At 43.6% G+C, this 7,175-nt stretch overlaps 1 long non-coding RNA gene and 1 other non-coding gene across 2 annotated transcripts; both read left to right on the top strand.

The window, feature by feature from the left end:
* The first annotated feature begins 2,616 nt into the window (after positions 1 to 2,616).
* On the top strand, positions 2,617 to 6,028 carry LOC121830443 (uncharacterized). Its single transcript, XR_006073654.2, has 3 exons — positions 2,617 to 2,688; positions 4,826 to 4,908; positions 5,000 to 6,028. It is a non-coding gene; the product is annotated as an uncharacterized LOC121830443 (long non-coding RNA).
* A 550-nt stretch (positions 6,029 to 6,578) lies between these two features.
* On the top strand, positions 6,579 to 6,656 carry Trnaa-agc (transfer RNA alanine (anticodon AGC)). The gene has a single exon. It is a non-coding gene; the product is annotated as a tRNA-Ala (tRNA).
* Positions 6,657 to 7,175: the final 519 nt, after the last annotated feature.

Below are 7,175 nucleotides of genomic sequence, written 5' to 3' on the forward strand. Positions count from 1 at the left end.
CCTTCCCTCCCTCATCCTCTCTCTCAGATGTGTGGGGAGTGAGGGGTTTTGTTGAGAAACGGTTTCACATGGTCCACAAATCACTATGTAGCCGAGATGGACTTGAACTCCTGGTCTACCTGCCTCTATCCCACAAGTGCTAGGTTATAAGCACGTGCTGCCACACTTGGCTGACTCTGCAGTTTGTTGAGTTAGTCTGAACTGTGTATCTAAAGATAGGAGTCGGGGAAACTGAGGACCTGCTGAGTTGTATCAGGACCTATCTGACCTTTTATGTCTAGCAGTGTTGGTTTTATGATTTGGGAATCCCAATGTTTGGTGAGTGTGCTTATAACTGCTGTATCTTCTTGAAGAATCATTCCCTTCATTAATGTGCAGTGGTCATCTTTATTCTAATTATGGCCTGAAGTTTGATCAGGTATCAGAAACAGTAAGTTCTTTCTTAAGATGGTTCCTGGGTGCTGCCCACCAATTCAAACAGTGTGATACAATGGGATTCTTGCCCACTGCTGACAATGGACAAAGTCTCACCAAGTCCAGCAACTAATTTTGGGGCTTGTAAGTGCTGCAGGCTTGCCCTGAGGGTAGCATCCCATCTCTTTCCACCTTCTTTTGAAGGAGCCCTTGATTCTCTTCCCCTCTGGGGAAGCCACAGGCCAGGAGCTGTGTCTGGCTTCTTTTCTTGGTGTCTCCCTTCTTTCCCTCCATGCTATGCAGGTATCCTGTCATTCATTACCTTTGTGAGTTTCTGAAACCTTTCCTCACTTTTGAACCATCTCTTTTTTAATTCTAACTCTTTATCAGTGTCAGGTCCGAAGGACACTCCACTCCCCTATATTCTGGTGCCGGTTCCCCTCTACCAAAGGAGCCATTTCCTGCCACTGTCAGAGGGACAAATGACATCTGTGAAGTCTACTAGCACACCCAAGAGCATGCTGTCCTCCAGGCTCTTTCAACACCACAATTACCTGTGGTTCTTCTCAGTTCCTCTCACCCTGCTCCTACCCTAAACTTCTCCAGCTCGTGGGCCCCCCTCTCCTAGCCTCTTATTCTATAACCCTACTCTTTGGGGCCATGCTCCCCTCTCTCTCTTTGTCTTCCTCTCCTGGCCCCCTCTCTCTTGCCCCTTCTCTTGGTCTCTTCCCACATTCTCATCTCTCACTCCCCTGCCACCTCTCCCTGCCTCTTCTCACAACCAGGCTCGATCTACTACTTTCTCTCCCTCATCTGGACTCTTCCGGATACCCCTGGCTGTCCCCCCCCCCCTCATATCTACAGTAAAAACCTCAACCATGTCTTGGAGTGGTCACGTCATAATCAGGTCATGTGGAAGCCATGTCTAGTCATCTGGACCCCTGCCACCTCACTCTTGAAGAAAAAAACAATGCATCTTTGGCAAAGTAATCTTGATGAAAATAACGCTGAGTTCCAGCAGCTTAGTGCTTAGAATTTGGTGTTAAAGCAATAGTCCTGAGGTCAAGGTATAGGTATGAGTATGGAGTCCTTCTTAGTTCTTGTCTCTACGGTCTAGAAGCTGACACCTAGCTTTCCTAGCAAGCTATCAGGGATGTGTACACGTTTAGGCTAGGACTTCATATATCAGAATCTATACAATAGATCCTTTTGAGAATGTGCTGGTGTGAACCCATTCGCAAGCAGGAGATACCACCCGGCAGGTGAGTGGCAGGCTTCCTCCCTCACCATAGTAACCATTCTGGAGGCCTCTGATAAATACATTGCCCACAGTAAAGGCTTTTATGCTTGTGCCCTGCCGTGAGGGTTTAATTTGTATGATCCCTCCTGTGGAGAGAAGAGCGGGTCCTGTAGCTTACCGAAGTCCTTGTTAAATGCTGCCAACAGAAAGGGCACAGATCAAGCTCTGCTACGCAGTCCAGGCTATTCTTCAGAACCAGTGCCTTGACCAGAGTTGGGTCAGAAGGCATCCTCTTGCGGGCACATGTGTGTCTGTAGGAGCCTTCTTTTGTTTGTATGATGTCAGCATGTCAAGGTGATCTTGAAACTGGGATATAGTATTCCAGATTCCCTCCTTTATTCCTTGTCCATTCTGTCACACCTCACCCTACTATTCCGTCCTTCCTCCCTGCTTTCCTAACAGGAGCCACATGTTTGATCTTTTTATCACTTGTTGGCTTTTTAAAACATGTCGCTCTTTTAATATAGCCAGCCTGACATGTCGCTCTTTTAATATAGCCAGCCTGCTCCACAGGTGTTAGGTTTCGAATCTGGGACAAATGGCTGAGGTGCCTATTTAACATACCAAAGTGGACCTGGCTGCCAAGTTCTCCCTGTATTCATTCATTCATTCATTCATTCGTTTGTTCATTCATTTCATTCATTCTCTCTCTCTCTCTCTCTCTCTCTCTCTCTCTCTCTCTCTCTCTCCACTTGGTTCTGAAACCTGGGACCAGTCATGTTCCTTTTTATTTCTTTTTCTTTTTCTTTTTCATTCAACAGGAATGAGGATATTCTAGAGACACTTGTGACCCTCACTTTGACTCTCAGACTATTGAAATGATGGTCCCAGGAAACTGGAATTTCCAGCCTGAGGGAGAACTTGTCTTCCTGAAAGAAATTTGTGTTTTTTTCAGGCCACCTTTCAGGAGAGGCTGGAGCCCAGCAATGAAGGGCCAGTGATAGGTGGGATCACACCTTAACCACACTGCTCAGGTATGTCTGTCACTCTGGTGCTCTTCTGAAGCCTAAACATCGTGTGAGGACCCCAAAGATGGACCTGGGACTGGGCTGCTGAACCTCTTTGTTCCTTTTCCCAGTGTGACCATATTGAATAAATCTCTTTATTTTCTGCTTCTCCCTATTACCATGGCTCTTTTAATTGTCTTATTGAGGACAGGTGGCTTAATCTGGCTTGTGAGGATAGCCAGAACACAGGCTCTGGCCCTAATAACTCTGGTAATACTGTCGCTAAGATTTGTAGACTTTTCATTTTGAAATCATTTTACCTACAAAAAAAATCACAAAGAAGTTTAATATACCCTTCATAAGATTCTCCAAATAGTAACATCTTGTATAACCGAGTAATTTAGAAGATTAGGAAAAACCTTTGATGATGGACTGGCTCAGAGTAAAAACAGTTTGAGTTCAGACATTGAAAAGTCTCATTGCCTCCATGGCCATCTTTGCAGGTCACTGTGACTCTTCTTTGCCGGTTCTTCATGGTTTACAGTAAATAGCACATGTAACCTGGCCTCCACATCTGTGAGTTTCACATTCCTAGATTCTACTGTAGGCTGTGGATTGAAAATATTTTTTAAAAGTTATGTTTTTTTTTCTTGTCATTATCCTCCAAACACCACAGGATAACTATGAATACAAAACTTGTATTAGGTAAAAGTAATCTAGATATGATTTAACATTTACAGACATGCATAGGGTATATATGAAAGGCTATATACCATATTCATAAGGATATTAAGCCTTCTCTAACTTTGATATTTGAGAAATTATGAGCCCAATCCACCCTGGATTTAGAGAGAACTCTGTGTACCTTTCTCTTTTGTTAGAAAAATAATTCTAGCATTGTATAAATTGTTCTATAATTTTTTTCCATCTAGCTTTTTGATCCAGAAATATTTTCATATAAACATGTAGACTTTTTTTCCCCTGGTGTAACTTCCCTTTACATGGATATATTTTTGCCTGTTTATCCAGTTCCTGTTGGTGAAGGCTACTGTTTGGATGGCTTTGCATGATCTTGGTTCTACTTGTTGGCTGGGTGGTGCTGTCGGTTGAAAGCAGTAAGGAAACACAAAAGGAAAAGCCTGTGAGAATTATTGTTGTTTTCCTGTGTGGTCAGTTGAGGGCTGTTCTGTGTGGCACCACACTCAGGATGGGGATTTAAAATAGGAGACAGCTAACTGCATTTATTACGGAGTTTACTTGTTAGCTTTCGCAAGTTTCAGGCCAGAAAGAAAGAGGTCATTGTATTTCGGCTGCCACTTTGCCCTTTAGCTTTAGCTCCAAGCTGCTTCTCTGCTTCCTTTTTAATTAAGCAGTGACAAATTTGAGCATTGCTTGCTGAAGCGTTAGTGTTCAAACTTTTTTTTGTTGTTTTGTTTTTCGAGACAGGGTTTCTCTGTGTAGTTTTGGTGCCTGTCCTGGATCTCACTGTAGCCCAGGCTAGCCTTGAACTCACAGAAATCTGCCTGGCTTTGCCTCCCAAGTGTTGGGATTAAAGGTGTGTGCCACCGATGCCTGGCCAATGTTGAAATTTTTAAGCTTCATCTCTGAGAATCTACCTCCCTCTACCGATTCTCTACCTCCTTGCTTATTTCAATAGATCTTTTCCTTCACATGGGAGTTGGTGGGCAGTGTCCAAAACTGATGACAAAGCTGTCTTAGGTTCTTCACGTGGCACATGTAAAGATGCTGAGAAGACAATTCCCTCCTTCAAGACTTAGTAAGTGGTAAGAGGTAGCTTGATTGATAGACCCTGCCACCAACCACCCCTGCCCTTCTGTAGGAGGGGCCAGACACAGCTTGAGCGGGGCTAATGGAGGTGGGAGCGGAGATTCAGCCGAGAAAGAGTTGTAATTGTGAGCTGTCAGGTTACGGGGAGTCAGATTACATGGTTATTCATAGGCAAGAAGACTGTCATATGATCCGGACCTGGCAGGTTTGCAGAAGACATCCTTGTATAAAACACTGATGGGGAGGCACACGTTGTTTGGACTTTAAACATCACCTGTGATAACCAGAAAGCTAATGTGCCCAAGGTGTCACGATTTTCCGTCAGCACTTCTTGAGAATTCGCATAGTTTTGACTATGTCTCAACCTTTCCTGTAGGAAGACAACTTGAACAGCTCAGCCTGACCCATTGCTCCATTTCGACCCTGAATGATTGCCTCCTTGGACCATGGACCAGGATGGTGAGGGGGGCAGATTTGCAGGGTGGACAGCCCTGGGCTGTATGAACCTGAGCACGTTTTGTATCCTTTCGTGTCCTCATGCCCTGACTAGGTTCTCATGGGAGAACAAGCTGGCTGTGGGAGATGCTGGGCACCCATCCAGGGTAATAGAGACTGAGTTATGGAGCCGCTGCAACATCGCCAAGGGTTTGAATGAAGAAAACCTCAGTGTGAGATCTCCGCCACGCGTGTTCACTAGCAAGCAGATACAGATAGTGCATCGCTGGTTCAGTGATGGGACCCCAACTCCTGCCTCCCCCAGTGCCCCATGAACAAAGAGTTGAATCTGGTTCAAATGCGGCCCTAGTGGCAGGATTTTCTGAGTTACTTGTTAGGAGTCAGCCAACCTACAATCTTTTCACATTAGATGGACACAGGACTTTGTAGTGAACCAGGTGGGAGGACATCCATAGGGGTGAGGCATTTTTATATGGCACTCATGCAAGTGGGCTCTTCAAATTATTTCAGCCGTTCATGTATGTTAAGCAAACTATTGATTTTATCAGTGGAAACGTGTGTCAACAGACATCCATTATGCAAATGAGAAAAAACCCTCAAGTGCTGGGTAGAGCACTTTATAATTTAAATAGCTGAGGGTCTTGTAGTGGCCCCCTCTGGAGTGGGGCTCTCTGATTAAACACCAGCGAACTCCTCCGGAGTCTACATTCCTGATTAGGACCGTGACTGTCACATGGGAGTAGCCTAAAAACAATGTCTAGAACACAGCATGTTGAGATACTTGAAAGTAAATTGCAGAAGACAGGACGTCTTGTGCACTTGTAAAAGGACAAAAAGAAAACCCACCTTGCACTGTAATCACCAGGGGATTTAATTATGAGGAAAGCACAGTGCAGAGGTAAGCAGTCAGACTCAGAGCACTGGCTGCGACCTTGCTCTCTGCTTGGACATGCATATTCAAAAGTGCTCTTGCTCTTGCTTTTGGTAAGATGTTGAATACCTTTTTGTTGTTATCTAACCATTTCACCACAGACTTGAATAATATCAAAATTGTAATTCCTGACATGCAAGAGTTATTAATATTTTCAGTTAAAATTCATCTGTTAGTCTTTTGTATTTATCAATAAAGTATCTCTAAACGACAACCTGCTGTCTCTATTTTGAAAATACATTGATAAACTTCTCTCAGATAGAAAGCTTTCTGTAATATTTAAAACAAATCGTTTTATTTTACATTTTCTCCATGAGCTTTTCCATTCCACTGCTCTATAGAAGTTTATTCTGACATGATACATTTGAAATCCCTCATGGACTTCCTTATGATACATAATTAGTTTTATTTCCTGTGACCTTAAAGCTCTAACTGTTGAGACCTAGGTTGATACTGTTACAGTTTTTTGTGTGTATGATATGTGTGCACATGTGTTTACAGTTGATTGAGATAATTGCATGATTGTGTATGGTGGTGGATAACTTTAATATCAACACTCAGAAGGCTGAGGAAACAGGATTATGAATATGAGGCCAGTTTGGGCTACATAAGGAGACTGCCTTAAAAATAACCATACTATATTTTGATGAATATATAAAAACAAATATTATTCTATTAGAAATAAAATAAAAACTTTATGTATCTGGGCAAATGATTTATTTCTAGAATAAGATATTGAGGGGTTGGGGATTTAGCTCAGTGGTAGAGCTTTTGCCTAGCAAGCACAAGGCCCTGGGTTCAATCCTCAGCTCCAAAAACAAACAAACAAAAACAACAAACAAACAAAAAACAATAACAAGCCAGGTGGTGGTGGCTCACGCCTTTAATCCCAGCACTCGGGAGGCAGAGGCAGAGGCAGGTGGATCTCTGTGAGTTCGAGGCCAGCCTGGGCTAACAAGTGAGTTCCAGGAAAGGCGCAAAGCTACACAGAGAAACCCTGTCTTGAAAAACCAAAAAAAAAAAAAAAAAAAAAAAAGATATTGAACATCAGCATCATGCTGTTTTGTTATATGTGTGTATTTGTGCATGTTCGTGTGTGTGTGTGTGTGTGTGTGTGTGTGTGTGTGTGTGTGTATGTGTGTATGTGTGTGCACATGCATGCAGGTGTATATGCCCATGTGTGGAGGACAAAGGCAGTCTCAGCTGTTGGTCCTCAGGTACTTCCATCTTCCTTTTGAAATAGGGTCTCCCACTGGCCTAGAGCTTTCCAGATAGGGGAGGCTAGCTGGCCAGTGAGTTCCACCTCTCCAGTGCTGGGGTCACAACTGCATGCCACCAC

Source organism: Peromyscus maniculatus, chromosome 6 (assembly GCF_049852395.1).
Source record: "Peromyscus maniculatus bairdii isolate BWxNUB_F1_BW_parent chromosome 6, HU_Pman_BW_mat_3.1, whole genome shotgun sequence".
Classification (NCBI taxonomy): domain Eukaryota; kingdom Metazoa; phylum Chordata; class Mammalia; order Rodentia; family Cricetidae; genus Peromyscus; species Peromyscus maniculatus.